Genomic DNA, 21263 nt, shown 5'->3' on the forward strand with positions numbered 1-21263 from the left:
AAATCAAAATTTTAGCCCAAAAATGCAGAAAAATCCTTCCTCTTTTGAAACAAGAAACTTGGTCTTCAAAATTGTAAGGACTTGAACTCATCTCGATAGATTGTTGAAAGCCACAAAGAAAAATAAAACATCCAAAAACACCCTTTGCCATAGGTGACACGGTTTAGCAGACACTGGCAATCCCAATAGGCCTTGAGTTTGAAGACCTATTGGCTTTGCCAGTGTGTTTTGCTGATGCTATGCAGTATCTCTAAAAAGTTAATTTGCTGATGCTGTGGAGCATTTGAAAACAAAATAACAAAAAAAGCGCAGTGATGCTGCTGCATTATTCTGTAGACGCATGCATGCATGCATGCATGCATGCGTAAGGATGCATCCAAATGCATGCTTCATCACACATGCACTCATCTATGGAATGACACAGGAGCATTTTCTTTTGTTTTTTATTTACTAATCCAAGATGGATTGGTGTATTAAAAAAAAAATACTTACACAAATGTGCATTTTGACCTTCAGAGTGGCCCAGCAGCAAATGGCAGCTGCCAGGTCCTAAAAAAACACATTTAACATTAGGAAAAAAACTAGAAAACCACGAGGAATGGTGTGAGCAGGTGGGGGGGGCGGGGGTGGGAAGGTTGGAGGAAGCAACAAGGAGTGGGCAGGGGCAGAGGAAAGGGAACAACAAAGGTGCTCGTGGTTGGGGAAGAAAAACAATGACAAAAATAAAAGAAAATAAAGAAAAGCCAGAAAGGGGTGAAGAAAGCAATGGATAAGAAAATACACAGGAGAGCCTGACTTTGTTGGAGGAAGTGGCACACGAGTGAGAGAGCTAGAAAACATGTGCGTGGAATGCTGAAAGAAAAAGAAATAAGTTGTACCTTAAAAAGCAAGCACTGAGAGGACACAAGTCATTCAATCAAAAGGATGTAAAGAGATGGTGCTCCATAGGAGGGGCAAGGATATGAAGAGGAAGGGTAGCTAATGGATGTGAAATAAAGCCGACCAAGGGTTAACAATTTTAACAGTGCTCCAAACCCATTATAAGTTTTTTCTATTGTTGGTTTTGTTCATAGGAGGTCCATGCAAGCCGTCTGGTAGGCGAGACCCCAATATATATATGTATGAATATCTCAGTCTAAAATCCTGTCAAGATAGAATCAGCCTTTTACCCTCCTTAAGTAAATAAAAGAAGAGCAAATGACCAAAAGTAATTTCATTCGCTATTTTGTATGATGTACACACTGCTTCTCAGTTTTAGAGTAATCTTCCTGCAATTAAATCTTAAAGGATGCCAAGAAGGAGACAACAGTCGTCACTGGGGGTGCAAACTGCATGTTTGCCAGAATAGGTAAAACGTCCACAAATTCAGATACAGTCCTACAGCATTACAGCTACAGAGTGCCGTAAAGATGGTTCTCTCCAAGATCAAAGGTGGTCTGTTTTGGAATACTGACCTTTATAATGTGGCTGCCTAGAAGGGAAGCAAGTCTCCTGAGGTAATTAGGTGCACATCAATGTCACTCTTTATGAACAACACGGATCTGGACCAAGTACATTAGCATTAATGGATGGTTGAATTGGTCTGGTTGTTTCAGTAAAAGGATAATGCCCTTTGTATTGGTCTGGTCTCTCGGACGTTTGGGCAAATGTTAGACTGAAGTTCTCTATAAATTCTGTTCCAAGAGCCGATGTTCGTTATTACATCTGTGAGGACCAATTTTAATGAATGTGGCAGAAGAAGCATAGGCATTACCTTATGGAAGAGTCGAAAGTGTCAGATGTTTTGATGACAACACTGACTTGAGGCATGAAAGTTAGATATTAGTTGCAGTCTGTGAGGGAGCACAGGCACACTTTGGAAGGACACTGAACTGCCAAACACTCCAGAAGTTAAGTGCTTGATCAAGTGTTGAGTTGGAGGGAGACTGCTGGCAGATGTAGTGGTTTCTGGTACAAGTCAACCTATGGTCATGGCTGTGACGTCTCAGGACATCGGGTTTGTGTGCATGGCACTCTGGATTCATCTTGTTTACGAAAGGTGCTTAAGGAAACCTCTGAGGTCCTGCCTAACATATGACACAGATTCACAGAATTCAAGCAAACCATGACAAAGGATTAAAAGGTTCACCTTCTGTTGCACAGCCCAGAGCTTGACCAGTAGAACCCAACCTCCCACCAAAACAATTCACCAGAATACTTCTTGTCCCAGAAAGATACCTTGGGCTTCAGCAATTACCACTGAGACTCCCAGATGCCACACATTGTATCAGCACAATATAAAATATAATTTTGTTTCTCTGTGAGCCACAATATACATTTTGTTTCCACTCATTCACTGTTAGCAATACCCAGCAGATTATGGAAGTTGTGCAATTTGTGTGCACTTGATTAAAAGTTACGGTCATGTGTAACAGAGACAATGGAATGATGCATACATTAATTAGGAATGCCCTTGGCTCAACCTTAAACAAAAAGCTTCATGTGTCTACTTCCTTTGCTAGGATTATTTTTGGAGCTGATTTTGTTTGGCAGGAATGTCTCAAACCCCTCACAACAAATGCATATAGAAATACGGATTGACATGGCCATGCATAGCAGCATACGAGTTCTGTTCAGCCCTTGCAGCATGCCAATTTCAGGTCTTTATGGCACTTCTAGTGTCTGTTGTCTCCAGGTTTAACTATGCATAATATGTTTTGATATTTCGTCTCAGATGTTTTTAAAACAGTTCCCATGCTGCCTGAACACCCATCCAGTTGCAGTGGTGGTATTCTGTCAATTTTATAAGATGCTCGTAGCATATGAATGTCTTTTGGCCTTGAAAGAACATGTCTTGTCCTCCCTGTGGCTTCCTGTGCCATTGACCAGTCAAGACTTCTTCACTGACCTGTCAAGTTCTAGTATAGTTTTATACAGGTTCTTGTCCTTCCTTCTGTCACACCCAGGAGGTAAATCTACCATCCTTCTTCTCCACTATAACCATCTTCTGTTGTTTGCCTCAAGGATCAGTTTTATCCCAATCCCCGGGCTTCAACATCTAAATGGATGCTCTTTTGGACATCTCTCTGGATACAATTTCAATTACCAAATTTGTGCTGACAAAACCTAGATCCACATTAGAACTCAAAAGAAGACAGGAGACCATTGGTAAGTCATAGACATGCCTATGTCCATAAGTACATGCAGATTAATATTGTGTGCTTCAGAGCATCAAAAGCTGAAGCCATGCTGACTGCACATCATACGGCAAGCCTTTATGAGCTCACGCGTCACTACATAAGATTTTCATTCTTGGTGTCACATTTAATCCTCATTTGTCATCCAGTCCTCCTGAGACCTCAGCAAATGACATGCATTGCATGGAAGGTAGTTCTGTCTGTATATGTATAGATCACAGTGCACATCTGCTGCCATCAAAGTTGTACATGTCCTTCAGGAACCACTAATACAGGGATTGCTAATTCTCCTTCTGGTGAAACTACCGGCCCCTCACATACCCACCCTTTGTAGTCTGATTGGCTGCTGTCGCACAGGGGAGTGCCCAGGCCTTATATGGTCACCTGCCATTACTGCTTTACTTTCTTCTCTGAAATTACCAGCTTTTGGATGACTCTTTCATGTGCGACTGAGACACTTTCCTCATATCAGTTGGAACGTAGTGTCAACCCTTAGCCAACAACTCCACGTGACCAGCACCTCAGGATGAAAATCTCACTAACACTGCAAATATCACTGTTGTCACACTAATGAATCACACTAGTAGAAGGGACAACCAGGTCAGATCCATTAAACTTCAATCATCATATCTCTCATGCTTGGAATATCTTACAAAGATTAAAAATTGGTAAAACATTTACACATCAGATCTGACAGTTAATACCCCAATAACACATTTTTTACAATTTGTTTTAAAAATCTTAAATTCAATAACATGCAACAAATCTGTGAAGAACCTGCTTTAATTATTACACTCAAAGGTACAGTACCGTCAATGTCACAAAATTCTGCACAGAGGGAATTGTCAAACATGAACTGAGAGTGTGTGCTAAATTGGTTCAAAAGCCCCTGTACACTAGTGACAAATCCTCTCCTACTTTGGCAATTCAACCCATAACACCTCCATTTTCAGCGGGCAAAGAAATGAATGGGAAATACCATCATAACCATCCAATAAATGCAAGTACTCAGGGATATGATTATTCTTGATGATAGTACCTTCACAGAATGATTTCATACAAAGATGGGAAAAGCGCCCTCACCAAAGTGGGGGGGCGCGACCAGTTGGGGGTCGGGGCCTCCGAGGCCCTGGGCGCACTCCCCCTTTTTCTTCCTTTGCACCAGAGGTGCTCAGTGCCGGCCGGATTTCCGCTCCCACACCTCGAGAGGCGTGGAGGCGGAAGTGCAGCAGGGGGCCAGTCGTGGGGCCATCGTTGGTTCCTGGCCGGATCCGGCTGCCACAATCCGGTGGGGGGCTACTTAAGAGCCCCCCCAAGAAGGCTAGACCTTCTTTACCTGTTTTGCGGCGGCCGGACGTGTGCGGGAGCCCGTGATTGAGGAGCCCGCGATTGAGGTACTTTGTCCTTCGGTACCCCCTTTCTCTACGGCATTGGTTTTCGGCGCTTCCGAGTCGGTGCCCCTACATCTTGGAGGCCTGGAGGAGCGGAGCGGAGCTGGAGGTGTTGGAACGCGCTTGGGGCTTTTGAGCGGAGCGGCACAGGAGGTTTTTTCGGTGGCCGGGATTTCGGGTTTGAGTGAGTATTGGCACGGACTGCTGGTTATTTGTTAATGCCCCCTCGCCTTCCTTTTTGCGCGTCAGGCGATTTGTAAACAAATCTTTATTGCATGTACGCTTGGCAATTTAAATAGAACATTGACCCTCTCCGTATATTGAAGAAAACCTCGCGCCGGTAACGCGAGTAGTTTGGTTATAACACAGCGCGCGTCAGGAGCGCTTTCAAACAAATTTAGGTAGCTGGGTCTTGGGGGTTGTGTTTTCTTTTGTTCAGCAGGGAATTCGCCAAGTCTTGCTGCGCTGTGTTTTTGCTGTTTTGCGCGCATGGCCCAAATGGTGTTGTGTACGCGAGTCGGGTGTACTGTTGCACTGTGTACTGCTTAAAAAAGTATACTTAATCTTGCAGATACGAAAGTGCCTGAGGGCAGTTGTGACTTTATGTTGTAATACGAGAAAAATAGTATTTTGCTGCTTGTTAAAGGGGGTATTAGACCTGCCTGTGTGGCGCATAACTAAAGAGATATTTGTTGATTTGATAAGGGGCTTACTCTGATTCAGCCACAGGGTTATAGGGCCTGTATGGTGGCCCTAATGATTTAAGGTGGTTGTGGCTCAGTTAAGTACTTAAGAGAGGTTATCCTCTTAATCCTTGTGGTTAACTGTGTTGTATTCATCTTATTTTCAGGATCATCAATATAAAAAAATAAAATAAAAAAACAATTCTTCATTTCAGCCTCAGAGTAGTTGCCCTCGTTGCAGTCCATCATGCCACCAAAGAAGGCTAGCACCCAAAAAGGAAAAGGTTGGGACACCGAGTTGTCCCAGCTTTTAAGATTAGTTTTAGAAAAACTGGGGAGTGATGACGCAAGTGAGGTCAATGTGTCCCCTGAAAAAGAAGTTAGTGGGGATAGGGGCACTCGCCCAAAACGGTCCCATGTGGCCCCCAGCGCTGCTTTCCCCCCGGTTAAGCGCAGGAAGAATGGGAAAGCGCAGGTGCCGGCCTCCATTAATCTGGCGCCCTCCACAACGGTTAGTCCACCAGCACAGATTGCCTTACCGGATACCCCAGCCCTATCCGCAGTGCCACCCCCTGCGCCTCCTGTCTTAAATGCGGGCACCACTGCATCACCAGGTCTGGGCTTAGAAGGGGTCCGAGCTGATATCCGTAAGTCCCTGGCGGCCTTGGCGCCTACAGCACAGTCCGGGGTACCACCCACTCCTTTACCAGGGATAGCTGTGCCCGCACCACCGGGCCCCCCGCCAGTGCGCTTTTCCGAGCAACAGGCGCAGGATCAGGATCCTTCCAGGTTGGCGCTACTCGAGGTATCTAAGTTGTTGGCCAGTATTAATGCTCCAGCTACCAACACACCACCGCCTACAACACCGTGGGGGTCAAGCGACTCTTGGCAGAATACATTAACTGACCTAAAGCGTCAAGTGGGCGCACTGGCAGCAGCGCATGCCTCAAATCCTCTACATGCTTCGATTAATAGCCCGAGTGTCGCCCCGACACCGAGCACCGTTCAGTTCAAAACGTCCTGCCTAGTTCCAGCAAGGTTCCTGGTCAGGTCAACCCTACAAAGGAAGGGACAACAGATTCGTTACTATCCAGACCAGGTAAGCTGGCAGCTCACGTCAGTACGGAGGTTAAAGAAAAGATATGGAAGGGGGAATTTGTGGACATCTCTATACTGATAAGGGCAAAAAGGAGGGAGGTTGAGGGGAAAGAAAAAGAACCTAGGTCATCCTCTTATGTGGAAAGGAAGCCCAAAATAGAAGAGAACATCACGAATTGGTTATTCGGTTTTAACGTTTTCATGTCAATTCTGTTGGAGAAAAAAAACGGAGTTGGGCACCTCTTTGATTTATTACGCAAATAAAATATTGAAAGCCCAACACACTTATGGGGGGTTGGCTTGGTTGGAATATGACAGAGCTTTTCGTTGGGCTAAGGTAGAAGATCCATCCATTGGATGGGATCAGACTGAGGTTAATGTGTGGCTTGAATGCGTTAACAACAAGGTCTCTGGGAGGCAGCCCTTTCGGCCACAGGTGTCAGGTGAGAAGAAGGGGTTGTGCTGGGCATTCAACAGAAAGGTGTGTTCACTTCCCGCCGGAACCTGCAAGTTCAGACACAACTGTTCCTTTTGCGGGCACCCCTCCCACCCTGAATCTAAATGTATCAAGAAGTCAAAAGAGCGGGGTAGGGATCCTAGTAAACCATCAAATTGATTGCCCCCTGCCCTCCCCTATTAGGCTAGACGCGTTGCGCCCTTGGTTGCAGGCTTACCCGGCCTTGGATTCCGCATTAGTACTTCTTCACGGTTTTTCCTTTGGTTTCAGGATACCTGCCCCTATTGTCTCTTCTGTGAATCACTGTAAGAACTTCATATCCGCATCTCAGAACTCTTTGGTGGTAGCCAGGAAGCTGGAAAAAGAAAGGGCCCTGGGCAGGCTTGCCGGCCCTTTCAAAAGTCCGCCGTTAACAGGTTTTATGTGTTCCCCTTTTGGGAGTGGTTCCTAAGAAAGAACCAGGACAGTTCAAACTGATTCACAATTTGTCGGCCCCTCGGGGGTCATCAGTCAGCGATGCCATTGATCCTCAGCTTTGCTCGGTCCGCTATGCATCAGTGGACAATGCAGTGGATAAGGTTAGGACGTTAGGCCGGAGGGCTTTGTTAGCAAAAATCGACATTGAGTCAGCTTTGCGTTTGCTTCCTGTCCACCCCGATGACTACCAACTATTGGGTTTTTAATTCCGGGGTGAATACTATTATGACCAATGCATGCCCATGGGTTGTAGTATATCATGCAGTTATTTTGAACAATTCAGCTCCTTTCTTCAGTGGTTTTTTTTCCTTCGTACTGGGCACCGCAAGGTCATTCATTACTTGGATGACTTCCTGATACTGGGCCCTCCTAGTTCTGACAGGTGTGGGTGGGCCCTCCGGGCCTTGATCGCTTTGTTTGAAGAATTCGGGGTACCTTTGGCGCCAGAGAAAACGGTCGGCCCCTCTACCTGCATCACTTTCTTGGGGATTGAAATTGATTCAGTGGCTGGGGAGTGTTGCCTGCCTCAGGACAAGTTGCTAGCTTTCAAAGGGTCCATTCGTGCAATGTTGTCTCAAGAAAAAGAGACCCTTCACCAGCTCCAGGTGCTAGTTGGCCAGCTGAATTTTGCACTGAGAATCATTCCTATGGGCCGCCCCTTCTCCAGGTCAATCGCTCATTCAATGGTGGGGCTGAAGGAAAAACATCACCACATTTGTTTGTCTGGAGAAGTTAGGGAGGACCTAAGGTTGTGGGACCTTTCTCTGAAAATGTTCAATGGAGCTGTCATTTGGCCACGCAAAGCGATATCCAGCCCCACGCTGGGCCTATACACTGATTCTGCAGGTAGCATAGGCCTTGGCGCAATACTGGGCACATTGTGGTGTAGGGCCCATTGGCCAGAAGATTGGGTCAGTAGGGGGTGGACCAAGAACATAGCCTTTTTGGAATTATTCCCAATTGTGGTAGCTGTAAATATTTGGGCGGAAGAATTAAAGAACAGGGTTGTAATTTTTTGGTCTGACAACATGGCGGTAGTAGAAGTTATTAACCGTCAAGGGGCTTCATGCCCTCTGGTCCTGCACCTGTTGAAACACTTGATTTTGGCTTGTCTGCAACGCAACATTACGTTCAGGGCAAAACATGTGCCTGGGGTTCATAACAACGCAGCTGACGCACTGTCTCGCTCATTAATGCAGGATTTTCTGCGGTATCACCCACAGGTGATGAAGAAGATGATGGAGTTCCCAGAATCTCTGTGGAAGATTGGTGCCCCGCCCTCCCAGACTTAGTAGCAACATCTCTGGCACCACGCACTAAAACAGCTTATGAGAACAACTTTTACCATTACAGGCGGTTTTTGCGGACGCAGCATATTTCAGACACATTCACTAAGTCCGCGGTTTGGGGTTTCCTGCAGCATTTAAAAATCTTAGGGCGCCCTGTGTCATGCGCAAAGGCCTACTTGGCGGTGATACGCTTCTTTGCAAGGATCAAAAATTTAGCGGGATCTTTAAATACTTTTATTATAAGGCAGGCCCTAGTAGGTTGGGCCAAGGTGTCCCTCGGTAGCACAGATGCTAGGCGACCCGTCACTACCCCTCTGTTGGAGAAACTTTTAAGTGCACTCCAAGTCATCTGCTCTTCACCGGCTGAGGCGGCTTTATTCGCCGCAGCATTCGCGGTGGCCTTTTACGGGGCCTTCCGCATCAGCGAATTGGTGGGCTCTTCCAGGGGTGACCACTCAGGGGGGCTACAGTGGGTAGACGTGACTATCTGCGCAGGGTCCCTGTCTATAATGTTGCGCAAATCAAAAACAGACCAGCTTAAAAAAGGAACACGCATCACTCTCTGTGCCGCGCCCGGATCCCCCTTATGCCCCGTGGCGCTAACAAACAGATATCTCGCGGTCCGCCCTCCAGCAGGCTCTTCGGCCTTGTTCATACACCCCAACGGGGACTGCCTATCGCGCTACCAGTTCTCGGAAGTCTTAACGTTGGCCCTAAAAGCAATTGGGGTGGATCAAAAAGGGTACTCCTCCCATTCATTTAGAATAGGGGCAGCCCCGCTGGCTGCGGCCGCGGGCCTTCTGGCTACCGCAGTTAAAGGCATAGGGTGGTGGTCATCAGAATGTTACAAGCGGTACATCAGGCCTGATTTGGTATAATGGCGGCACTGATGCTTGTTTGTGATCTCTCACGCTCTTTTTCTTTTCTTTTCAGTCAAATGCCTCAGCATGTGGTTGGGGTTTTGGGTCATTCATTTGTTCGTCGGGCGGCGTACCGGGTGCAACAGCTCCGTGGGTCGAATCCGGCGAGCGTGCAAGGTGTGGCGATTCGCTGGTGCGGAATTGGTGGCGTAGGCATCACGCAACTACAGAATCTGGTCAATATGGCGAGAGGATGTGGGGGACTGCAGTCCCCGGATCTAATCATTATTCACTTAGGAGGCAACGACTTGGTGCGATTAGGCCGTAAGGCACTGAGGGAGACCGTATTCTTAGAAATCACGAAATTGGCAAAACAATTTCCAAAGGCAGCAATTGCTTGGTCACACATGGTGCCGCGTCGAAAGTGGGGCACAGGGATAAGATCGAGGACTATCAATGTGTCAGTTCGCAGGCTTAACGCCGAGATGGCAAAGCTTTGCCCGGGCCCGGGGCGCTTATGGAACATCCCCCACAAACTATTAAAGGGCACCCACATGTTTCACAGGGACCAGGTGCATTTATCTGAGGAAGGAACCGATCAATTTATCCGCGACATGTGGTGTTTTGCCCGCAGTCTTTTCTTGGGTGGGGAGGGCGAAGGACCTTTTGGGCCCTGGTCGCCCTCGTGGCGGAAATTGAGATATAAATGTGACTAGAAACAACAGGGGGGGGGGGGGTCCCCAAGGTTGGGCCCCCGGGAGGACACCTGGGATAGGATACTGAAGTACTGAGCCAACCAGCGGATGTACACACCAGATCAGGGGGTAAGAGAAACAGATCGCTGGGGGGAACATGGTGCTCCAGCTCTTGGCCGCCCCGTTACACCCCGAGTCTGATTGGTGTTTGGAGGGGGGGGGGGTGGAACGCGAAACATGAGGACAAGGTACGGTGTAGTCAGGGTAACCGCCCCTCCTATGGATACAGGTGAGACATGGGTCACCTGTGTGGTCCAATGGTGGTTCAGGACAGGAAGGGATCCCGTCAGATTTGATTTATGGTCACAAAAACTCTCATTACATGTAAATAAAAATGTTTGTGGAAATGATTAACCTTTTTTATACTTGTTATAAATAATTTTGCTTTATGAGTTATAAGATGTTCTTTGAGATGTTTTAATAATAAAAACCACTTCCAACGAATAAGTTTGTCGCTCTGCGTATTTCTGGTGGGGGAAGTGTGGGCCGTCTGGAGGCCTCCGGATCCTATCAAACTCCGCTGTCAAAGAGCAAGGGTCCCCCTTCGTCTACAACAAGTTCTTAAAATGCTTTCTGCACACTCAGACTTCAGCCAGACTACATAAATAGTCGAATAATTCAGTTTATCTTTTGACACCATTATTTTGGTTCTTCACAGGTAAGGGTGATCCCAGATTAAGGACTGCAAAATTTCAGGATAAGCAGGATAGATATCAAACAATCTAAGTAGCAGTGTACAAAGTGTTCTTCCACAGCCAGGTTCGAGACCCAGCTCAAGCAGCACGGTGTCTAGAGTCCTATCTGTGGCAGATCCTTCAGGAGATTCATGGTTTCTCAGATATAAAGGAACAATGCAGATGTTCCAAAAACCAGCATCATAAGCTCAAACACAGCCCACATACAACTCCCTGCACAGCACTTCTTCCAAGTAACCATGGCATATGTGTTTTATTGGATGTTTATGCAGAGTGAGGGTTTCGGTATACTCACCAAGCAAATTCATTCTATGCTGTAAGCCAGGATGTAGTCATACAGCAAAGGTTCATGAGGATACAGAGCAGGGGGTCCAGTACGACCTTGTTTAGCAAGTGAGGAGACAGTCAACCATCACTAGCAGATCTGGAGTCACAAAAGGATCTTAAAGCAAACTTGAGGCATTGATTAACTTGTGTGCATGTAAGGAGGCTTTATTACAGAGTTGTTTCAGAATCGATCAGTTGTTCGGGCCTCAAGTCAAAAGTGACTGAATTTGAATGGATTGCTTAGGTGTTTAGGCAATACTTTCACGATCATGGTTGGAGCTAGCTGAACCTAGCTTAGGGTGGTCTGTCCTATCACAGTTTTCTAGCTGCTGGGGCTGGTGCCCAGCATCTCATTTTGAATTCCATATAGTTGAATCTAGGGGCCACATTGTGAATAAATTAACATGTAATGTCGAAACTGGAGCAGCAAATCCACTGACACTAAAGTATGGACGACATCTAGGAGGATACATGCAATACTGTTATACTTGACAAGGAACTCACTAATGTCACAACAGGGGGCACTAATTTAGAAATGCCATGACAATGTGACTTGAAATCTTAAACAATAGAATGGAGGAACTCAAACACACTGGCAAAGGGAGAGACAAACATCTGCATAGAGTACACTCACATTGTGCACAAAAACAGAGAATGCATGACTCACACTTTAGTACAGGGATGCACAGACATGCATACCATAACTGAAGTTGAACATTCACTGATCATCCTCACACAGACTTGGCTGAATGTCGCAATACTGTTGACCCCCTTAAGGAGCTCCCAATGGGATAACTCACGACCTGTAGACAACAGTCTGAATACCCACACCCCCAATTGCGCCATGCTGTCATGGAAATGGAGAACACTGGCCTACACAATACAATAACATAACAGAAACAATGCTGAATTTGCAGGGTGGTGAATCTGCGGATGTTTAGCTATTTAATCCAATTCGTAACTCACAAAAACAACTATGATTTTCCAAGCCATGGTTAACAAAGAGATACCTTTTGTAAGATCAACAAAATAAGTACAAATAAGGAATAGAGCAATTGTTTCTTAGTCCACATAGTTGAGCGATGAAGAGGAGGGAGTGTAAGAAATGGGCACTTTTGAGTTGAACACAAATATGCTCAACTTTGTCACATGTAAATACTATTAACTTTTTCTATCTAGTGCTTTATACCACACTTCTTCCAGTTTTAAGTGCTGCAAATATAATAATGTAAATGCGGTCCATTTCCTGACCTCAGAAGGAAGGGTGGCCGATTGTCGGGATTTGAACTTATGACCTGCAGAACACTGCATGTTCCAGTAGTGCATCATGCTGGCTTATATTGATTGGGTGAGAGCTCCAGAGGAGTGGGACAAGATCTAGGAAGGACAACTCACCAGAGATTCTCAGGTAATGACTATCTTTAAAAGTATGTTCAAGAGTCTTATAATTAAAGGTTAAATAATGCCATGGGAATTCTTGTGTGTGGAACTGTAGGAGAGGTTATTGCTCGAAAACTAGAGAAATGCAAAATGCCTTTAAGCTTTCTGCAGGAAAAGTTTCTGCCAAAGTGGGTTTCTTTCTCTATAGAGGGACATAGCTATCTTCTTTCCAAGATCATTTTAGATTTGTCCCCAACACACAATTCTAGACTAGGCCTTCACTGGGAATCTTAAAAAAAAAAAAATATATATACTATATATGTTGTGTTCAATTAATGACTAGACTAAGAGACCGGAATATTAGAATATGAGAGGAGATGAGGCCCCAGGAATCCTTGTCACCGTTATCTCTCAGGCATATTGGAATCATTTGCTGTTTTTTGGTTCCATAACGTATCCACAGGGTACGTTTCATGGTGTCCGAGCCTTTTCTGCAGAAAAACATCTAATGTTTTCCTTTGGAATTTCCATCCTTATGGTGTGAGGAAGTGCCTGCTGGGTAAAGGTTTGAAACGGTGTCCCTTTGCTGCACTACTAAGATATTTTAGGATAAGTGCAGTACTATGCTAGACCGTCCAGGAGACTGACTGCACTACCTTAGGCCAAAAGGAAAGTGGAAATACCCTGCCTAAGGGGCCTGCTCCTCAGATCAAAGAGTGGCCAATAGACATGGTGCGATTTAATGAGCATGCAGAACACAGCTTCCTTACAACTGGCTATCTCCCGGCCCAAAAATATAAAAGGTCTGTTAAGGACATACTTGGGTAGCATGAATGATGGTCATAAATCAAATGTCTTCCTACTATCTGAGAATGTTATGCTATCATTATTGATTTGAACTAAGGGTTCAATTCTCTTGATATCTATGTTTTCAAGTATTCATTAGCACCAAAAAGAATGTGCAAGCAAAGGTTAAAAAATGTATTTAAATTATCTCAAGGGTGCTCTAGCCCTACAGGGGAAGTGACAGATTCCTTCAAAACCTGTTAGTGATTAATCGTGTGCACCACCCACTTCAACGTCTTCATAACTTACTTAAACAAAAGTTTGATGTCACTGGATTCTGTTGTTCTGAGTGCTCAAAGGGTGTGTAATCTCGATCTTGCTTTAGACGCAAGATCAAGACACAGATGTGGAACAAAAAGTTCAGGACTTACTATACAGAAAGGTGTAAGTGGTATCTGTGTTAAACACAAGATGGCTAATTTAAAAAAACACAAACCTCATGGGATCTGGTTGCACCAAACCTTGATGGACAGGCTCCAAATTAAAAATGGACCAATTTAGAAAAGTTATTTTATTAATTATTTTGAGATACTACTAACATGATCATACCCTGCACAATCTAGACAGAAAACCACCACAGAGTAAGTACTGAATGTGGGCGGCATAAGATAATAATAATAATTGAAAACATGTTAAAACCGGTAGACTGTGTCTTTAAAGTGCTGATTAAGTCAATACCTCTCTTGAATACTTCCACTTCTCTTCGCCCCCAAGTTCAAGACGCATAGCGACAGAGTAAATACGATGTGATTGAGTTGCATTTAATTGTGGATGTTTTTAGAATGCTTCAGGAGAAGAACACTGTCGAAGTTATAAAATGCTAAATACAGATGTTTAAAGTATTAATTATTTAGTGGTAAAAGATGTTGAATACTTGACACAGAAGGCACAAACAAACGATACGCTTTAGAGCCTTTAAAATGTGTAAGCCTAAGTCAGTTTGTAGACAAAAAGCTCTTCCAGAAAGATTGCCATGTGCTGGAGTTTAAACAATCTGAATAGTAATTCTGAGCGACCTCCTAGTCGATGTTCGAGAAAAACTCTATATTTTTCCTATTTATGCATCTCCACTTTCAATCCAGTTGCTGAATTGTCTCTTTATCTGGTACAAAAGGAGACATCCTTTTTACTGAACATTAAGGCAAAAATGTTATTTTCCCTTGGTGACACATTTAACCTCTTTGTAAGAAGGTAAAATTGGAACAGTTTAATCGAAATTGGTCTTAGGTGGGTAGATATGCTGACGAAGATAAGAAACTGATACTTGAATAACTTCAAAGACTGACCCCTGGAAAATGCAGTCTCTTGTGATAAACTGGTTGCTAACTTTGAGTGGAAGGAAGACTGTTTTTTTGAACAGCTTGAGGACTTCATAAAAACAAATTCTGTATTTGTACTTTTCAGGGGCACTGCCCTTTGTTGCTGGAACTTGGGTAGGTGTCATCTCAGACACAATACTGTGCCACTATAGTCAGAGAATATGTTAACAGTGGATCACTAGCACAATCAGATGAATAGCTAACAAACTGCTATAAAAACACAGAGTACATGATCTACGAAAAGCCCAAGAGCGCCGATACGGTATGCCCTTAGAGAGCCTGAGCCCAGCAAATAGATATATTAATAAATTAAGAAACTCGCCGGTGTTCATTTCATTGTGATTAATGATCATATGCTGGGGAATATTATTAATTGTGAATGAATGTTGTATTTTTTTCATGTTGTCATGGCAAAACTAAACAACAGACGTAATGATTATTTTTTAATCACACGCTGATGTGCCCTCAGAATATTAATCTGTTGATGAGGCTTCTCCTAGATTTGGTTCCCCGGCCACATCCCCTTCACCCATACTGCATAGCCAGTGATAGGCTCTTTTACTTCTGTGTTAGGCAAGAGTCCTAACTGTTGTGCAGGAGGAAGTATGGCCTTTAAAGGAAATCGGAAATTTTGCTAAGTCCTGTACAAGAAACCTAGACCGAGGCTCATCTTCTCTTCATAAGGCTAGCAAATTTGACATCTCCTCTCTGCATCTTCTCCAGCTAGAAAGCTTGGTGTTCTCTTTGTGGTATACGTTACATGCATGAAGAGCTTGAAACCACTAGCGATGTAAAATGCAATATATGGTTCTAAAATGCCAACTTAGGGTGCTCTCAGTTCCATTATAATGCCTATAGGTCACACTACATTATTGTCACCCCTAAGGTTGCCACATATATGTGTGGTTGCCTATAAAAACAACTGAACGTTAGATTAAAATGCTACAAAAACAATCTGTATTCGGAAAAAAAAACACGTAATGACTTTTTGCAAAAAGTATTAAACTGCACCACTGTTTTAAAGATGTAAACAAAAAAAATAAAACCCAGCGATACAAGCAGCGCTCTGAAGCACTGACCAGTAGCTTTCGCTCAACACAAACAGATATCAGCTACATTAGTAATCTTACGCACAGAGGGCAAAGTCCAAAATGTAACACAAAAAAACCTTGCTTAAGTTAACTTTGTGTCAGACTGATAAAACCACTTCACAGCACAGCAACGCGCGAAACATGGTTTGGGTGAGTGTAGAGGTGGGATAAAAAAACAAAATGCAAAGTTTACCGGGGACTAATGCAGTCAGTAATGAGGGTCTTTTATGGGTGCACAAAAGCAAATGGGGGTCTGAATGGAGGCCCAGCTGCCCTCCTCCAAGCCAGCCAACTGCCAAACGGTCATTGTGCCGCCGAACAGAAGGCGCGTGCAGTAACACGCACCCAACTCATTTAAACTCTGAAAAGGTGACTAATGAGCTCATTCATGCTGCCCATAAATTATTCACCACAACACTGATCGCACTCAAGACAGAGAGCAAAGTAAACTTTCAAAACACTGCAGACCCACAGCTAGTCGTATTCAAGGCTATTGCCATGGCAGTGAAAGTGGCCAACTTCTGCCGTCGATTTAGAGGAGAGAGATTATTGCTGTTATTATATTATGAAAATTGTTAGTAGCCTTTTATTGAGTGAAGGAACCCTACATGCAACACCTTTTCACAGCTTATCAGGTGTTCTTTATACCCCACTCAACTGCACTCGTTTTTCGGTCTTTATTGTTGAATTAGGCCCGAGAGGATCACAACTCGTGAAATGGAGATTGAACAACATCTGCAAAAAGTCACACTCTATGAGTACACAGGCACATGCTGCTAGATAAAATGTGAATCACGCATTAATCAACAACATCACTGATGAGATATCACCTAACTATTCACCTCAACAATGACATCTCTGGTACATTACATATCACCTGACTTTAGGCCAGGCCCTGAGCCCGCTCCAACATCCTTGGGTTTGAGGTCAGGACCTGGCCTTTGGCCAGATTGGATTTGTTGCTAACCATAAAGGGCAATTACAGTGCTGTTAAAGTACAAATCTTAGCCTTAACGCCCCTTCAAATTGAAGGTTTTTAAAAGAAAGTCTAGCTTAAAAAAGTTTTTTTTTAAATGTGTCCTTTTCTTCAGAATACTTAATCATATCACTCCTTTAACAAAGTATATTAAGAAGTAGTTAATCAATACTTTCCTTTAACAAAGTATTTTCTGTGATATTTCAAGTAGCTCTCTCAAAGCACACAACCAGTGGTGCCTGGCTTTTGGCTGGTTGCAACAAGAGCAGCAGAAGCCCTGAGCTAGTCTAACCAGGGTTCTGTGTAGTCAGGTCCGGGACCAGCAGTGGATTGCAGAGGCACTTGGCCTTTGGCCCAGTGTGGGGTACACGTCACACCCAAACCAGCTGCAAATGGCTTTTGGCTGTATGCAGGGTACTCTCCCATTAACCAAAACAGAAAGCAATGGTAGTGCACAGGTGCTTAAGTAGTGGGAAGAAGACTCTGGACTTATGACAAAGTTAAAGACATTAAGAAGTAAAAAAAAAATGTAACTTGCTAAAAACTTTAGCACAGGTCCACAAATGTGTATGAAGTTTGGCAGGCAGCATGTTAAGCTCGGTTCCGATATCTCCGGTTTAATGTAATTCCATCAAACAGCACCAAAGTTTTTAGCAAATCAATGCCTTTTAAAAACGTTTTCTTAAAATGTGTTGCTTGACTAATCTATGGAAAACCTGAAATTACAGCACTGGTTTTAATGTGCTGCCAATGCACATGTGCCAAACAGTACTAAACCTGAAAGAAAATAAACATTTTTGCCTCTGTCTGACAGACCTGTATGCAACTTGATGGCAAAAGAAATTTAAGCATGCTAAGTGAACTCCAAATTTCATGCAGATTTGTTATAGTCGTAATCCTATCAGCAAACAAAAAAATATTTTCAATTTTCAAACTCACCAAATTTGCATCTAATTAATACATTTTGCAATTTGAAATATGTTTTTCTCAGCACAAAGACCATTTTCCCTACCTTTCAGGAATGGTACCTCCCACTTTGTAATGTAACAACTCATTGTATTTTTTTTGCCATTTGTAAAGCACACACTGACTACTTCCTAAGAAGTGTCTGAGCACTTCAGGAAGAGGAATCCATAGCCCAAACAGCACACTCTGCACATTCACGATTAGGGTAGAGCTTTCCTGATCTTGGCCGTAGTAACTACTATGACCCACTCTATCTGGCCTAATTGATTCTAGGAGTGACAACTAAGCCACCATAGGACTGTAGGAAGAAAAGATGGAATTCATGTACGCAGATTGACTGCTACCATATAGTGCTTTGAGGCAAAGGCATAACACATTGAACAGACATCTTTTTCTAATGGGAAGCCACTGAAGGTTGTCCCGATTTTTAGATATGGGAGTATGTTTTCTTAGCCTTAAAACCAGTCTTGCAGCAGCATTCTTTAATAACTAAAGATGGTAAATAAGATGATATGTTGTGCCTTTTCCAGAAAGGGATTACAGTATTCCAAGAGTGAGATGATAAGAGCTTTATGGACCTTTATGGACTAAAGGGAGAACTTTTTGATTAAATGAAATAGTCTAAAAGCAGTTGACCATGTAGGTTTAACATGTAGCTAAAAAGTAAAACCTTTATCAATTTTAATTCTTAGGTTACATGCATAGGATACTGGCACTGTGAGTGTTCCTAAGTTTTTTGTCCACCACTCAGCTGGCCATGCCGAGTCGGGACGGAAAACCACCACTTCTGTTTTACCTACATTAGGGTGAGTGAGTTGGTTCCCATCCAGCTTCCCACTTCATGTAGGCAGTTGTTAAGATTAGAAGTGGTCTTCTTGGAGTTCCCATTGAGTCTGACAATAAGCTGGGTGTCATCGGAGTAGGTAAAATACATGATCCTGAAGGATTTTATTAACTAGGCCAAAGAGGTCATGTATAGAGTGAAAAGGCTGGTGCTCAAAACTTAACTTTTTGGAACTCCTAGAAAAATTGTTTGGAGATGACCTTAATTGAGCTAGCCTCATTGTCTGACAGCAGTCTTGTACAAAGGCAGTGAACCATTTAATCACTGCCCCCTTCTTCCCATGCCAGAGTCGACAGACATTTGAGCAAAAATGGAATAAAATGTCAAACACCGCTGTACTAATAAATCTAATAAAATCAAAGCAGACACACTTTTGATGTCTTATCTGTCTGATGTTATCTATCTCTTTGACGAATACAGTTTCTGTACTGAAACCTTTGCAAAGGCCCGATTGTGCCAAGTGCAATAAGTCATTTGTTTGCATAAACTTCATCAGCTGCCTATTCACTAAGGTTTTAGTGAGCTTGGAATAGGTTGGCAAAAGCAATATTGGCCTACAATTACATAACACCTTGAGATCTAGCAAGGTTGTTTTTTTTTGTAATGGCGTGACCATAGCAGCTTTACGAAGGAATTACACATCAAAACTGTTCAGGAGCAAGAGTGGTAGCAGCTTTTTTTTTTTTTTTTTTTTAACTGTAGAGTAGGGCCAACAGCAATGATAAAATTGGCAGTGGGTTAAATTGGAAAATGCACCTATTTTAAATATTAAAAAATGAAGGAAAAATTAAGCATATTGGAAAATCATCTGTGTGCACTCATCACGGCACTTACTGCCAAGGTGCTATCCCATAATGTCTAGGACCAACATCAGTTGAAGAAGGGACAGAGATGGCTGAAAAAATATCTTCCACCTCCATTTCTGAGACTATTGTAAAACTCACCCACAAAATTGGAGGGCCTTGATTACTCACTGGCACCCACTAGACTGACAATTGTAGTGTGAAAAAAATCAGATATATTATCAAATAACTCTTGTAATGGAGTTCTGACGTTATTCTCCACAAGGGGCTGTTTACTTTCCAATCTCTTGCAACCATCTTTTCAATTCATAGTTGTATCAAGGTTGTGACAGATATTCTCCTCAATATTATTTTTTCCATAGGAGCTAAAGAATCTATGGAATTGGAAATTCAGCTATCCACTTTAAGTGAATCACCAAAGGAATCAGTGTCACTTAATTGTGGCAAGGTGTTTTTAAGTAGGGTGGCCCACTCTATCGAATTTATTTTATTCAAGGCTCTACAAAGTCTCCTATTTCTGAATCTGCATTATGGAAAGTTGGCTTGCATGTGTTTCAAAAGATGGTCCATCCAGGGTAAAGGCTTTAACTTTTATAATAGTAGACTGGGCTGTGAGCTGAGCACTACATCTAAAGTGTGCCTTGCTGAATGAGTGGGCCCTATCATAAGCATTTTGAGATTTAGAGATTCTCCTAGTTGAGAGTATAATTTACCACCCTTGTCAGTCACATCATCAACACGGATGTTATAGTCCTCCAAAATAATCAGTTTCTTTGTATTTGACAGACAAGAAGTAATTACTTCAAAGAAAACAGGAAAGAACTGGCCCTAGAGTCAGTAGTCTAATATACTTCTGAACGAGTAATAGGGGGATAGCTCAATGCTAACTGCTGACTTTTATGCCCAAGTGATAACACCAATGTCAAATCCATTGACCAAATGTTTCACTTTAAAGATACAGGCTGTACCACATCCCCAATTTCCCACAAAGTTTCTATGGTAAATATTATAGAAGTCAGAGACCACCAGTAAACCCTCACCCCAACACCGGCTATACGCAGACCGACAAACATATTTGATGGAAGAAGTTTATTTTAACTTTTTTTACTTGTTAATTTCATAACACATGTTTAGCAATAAATCACTTCAAAGAAACTTCAAAACATATTTAAAAGATAATAACCATATTCATAAGATTTATTCTGTAACCATAAATCACTGTGACAGGATACCTTCCTGTCCTGAACCTCCCTTGGCCCACACAGGTGAACCGTACCTCACCTGTATCCCTAGGGGGGCGGCTCCCCTGACTTCACCGTTCCTTGTCCTCACACTCAGCGTTCCGCCCCCTCTCCAAACCCCAAACTGCCAAGTGGTGTAACGGGGAGGCCAGGAGAGGGAGCCCCATGGCCACCCCAGCGATCTGGGTTCCCTAATCTGTGTACAGCTGCAGGTTGGTTCAGGACTTCAGGATCCTACCTCTGCTGTTAACCTAGGGCCTCAGCCTAGGGGACCCCTTTGTTGCTTCTGGTTACTTTAGTACTTCTTTTCCAACCATAAAAACAAGGGAGAGGGTGGGTGGGACAACGCTGTACCGGACGATCCCAGCCACTGTGCGAACAACAAGGCCAAGCCTTTTGGGGGGTGGGCCCTTAAGTAGCCCGCCATCTGGAGCACGGCGGCTGAAACCGGATCGACAGACGCTGCCCCTATGCTTTTCCCCCTACCTAACTTCCACCCCCACACCTCGCGAGATGTGATGGCGGAAGTTCCTGGGCCAGCCCAATGCACAACTAGTGCGAAGGGTTCAGGCCACAGCAACCCCGATTC

The 21263-nt window shown here is 43.7% G+C and overlaps 1 protein-coding gene across 6 annotated transcripts in view; it reads right to left on the bottom strand.

Moving 5' to 3' along the window:
- Positions 1-21263, bottom strand: part of FOXN3 (forkhead box N3) — a 648650-nt gene that overhangs the window by 261561 nt on the left and 365826 nt on the right. The window lies entirely within an intron of this gene.

This window comes from Pleurodeles waltl, chromosome 9 (assembly GCF_031143425.1).
Source record: "Pleurodeles waltl isolate 20211129_DDA chromosome 9, aPleWal1.hap1.20221129, whole genome shotgun sequence".
Classification (NCBI taxonomy): domain Eukaryota; kingdom Metazoa; phylum Chordata; class Amphibia; order Caudata; family Salamandridae; genus Pleurodeles; species Pleurodeles waltl.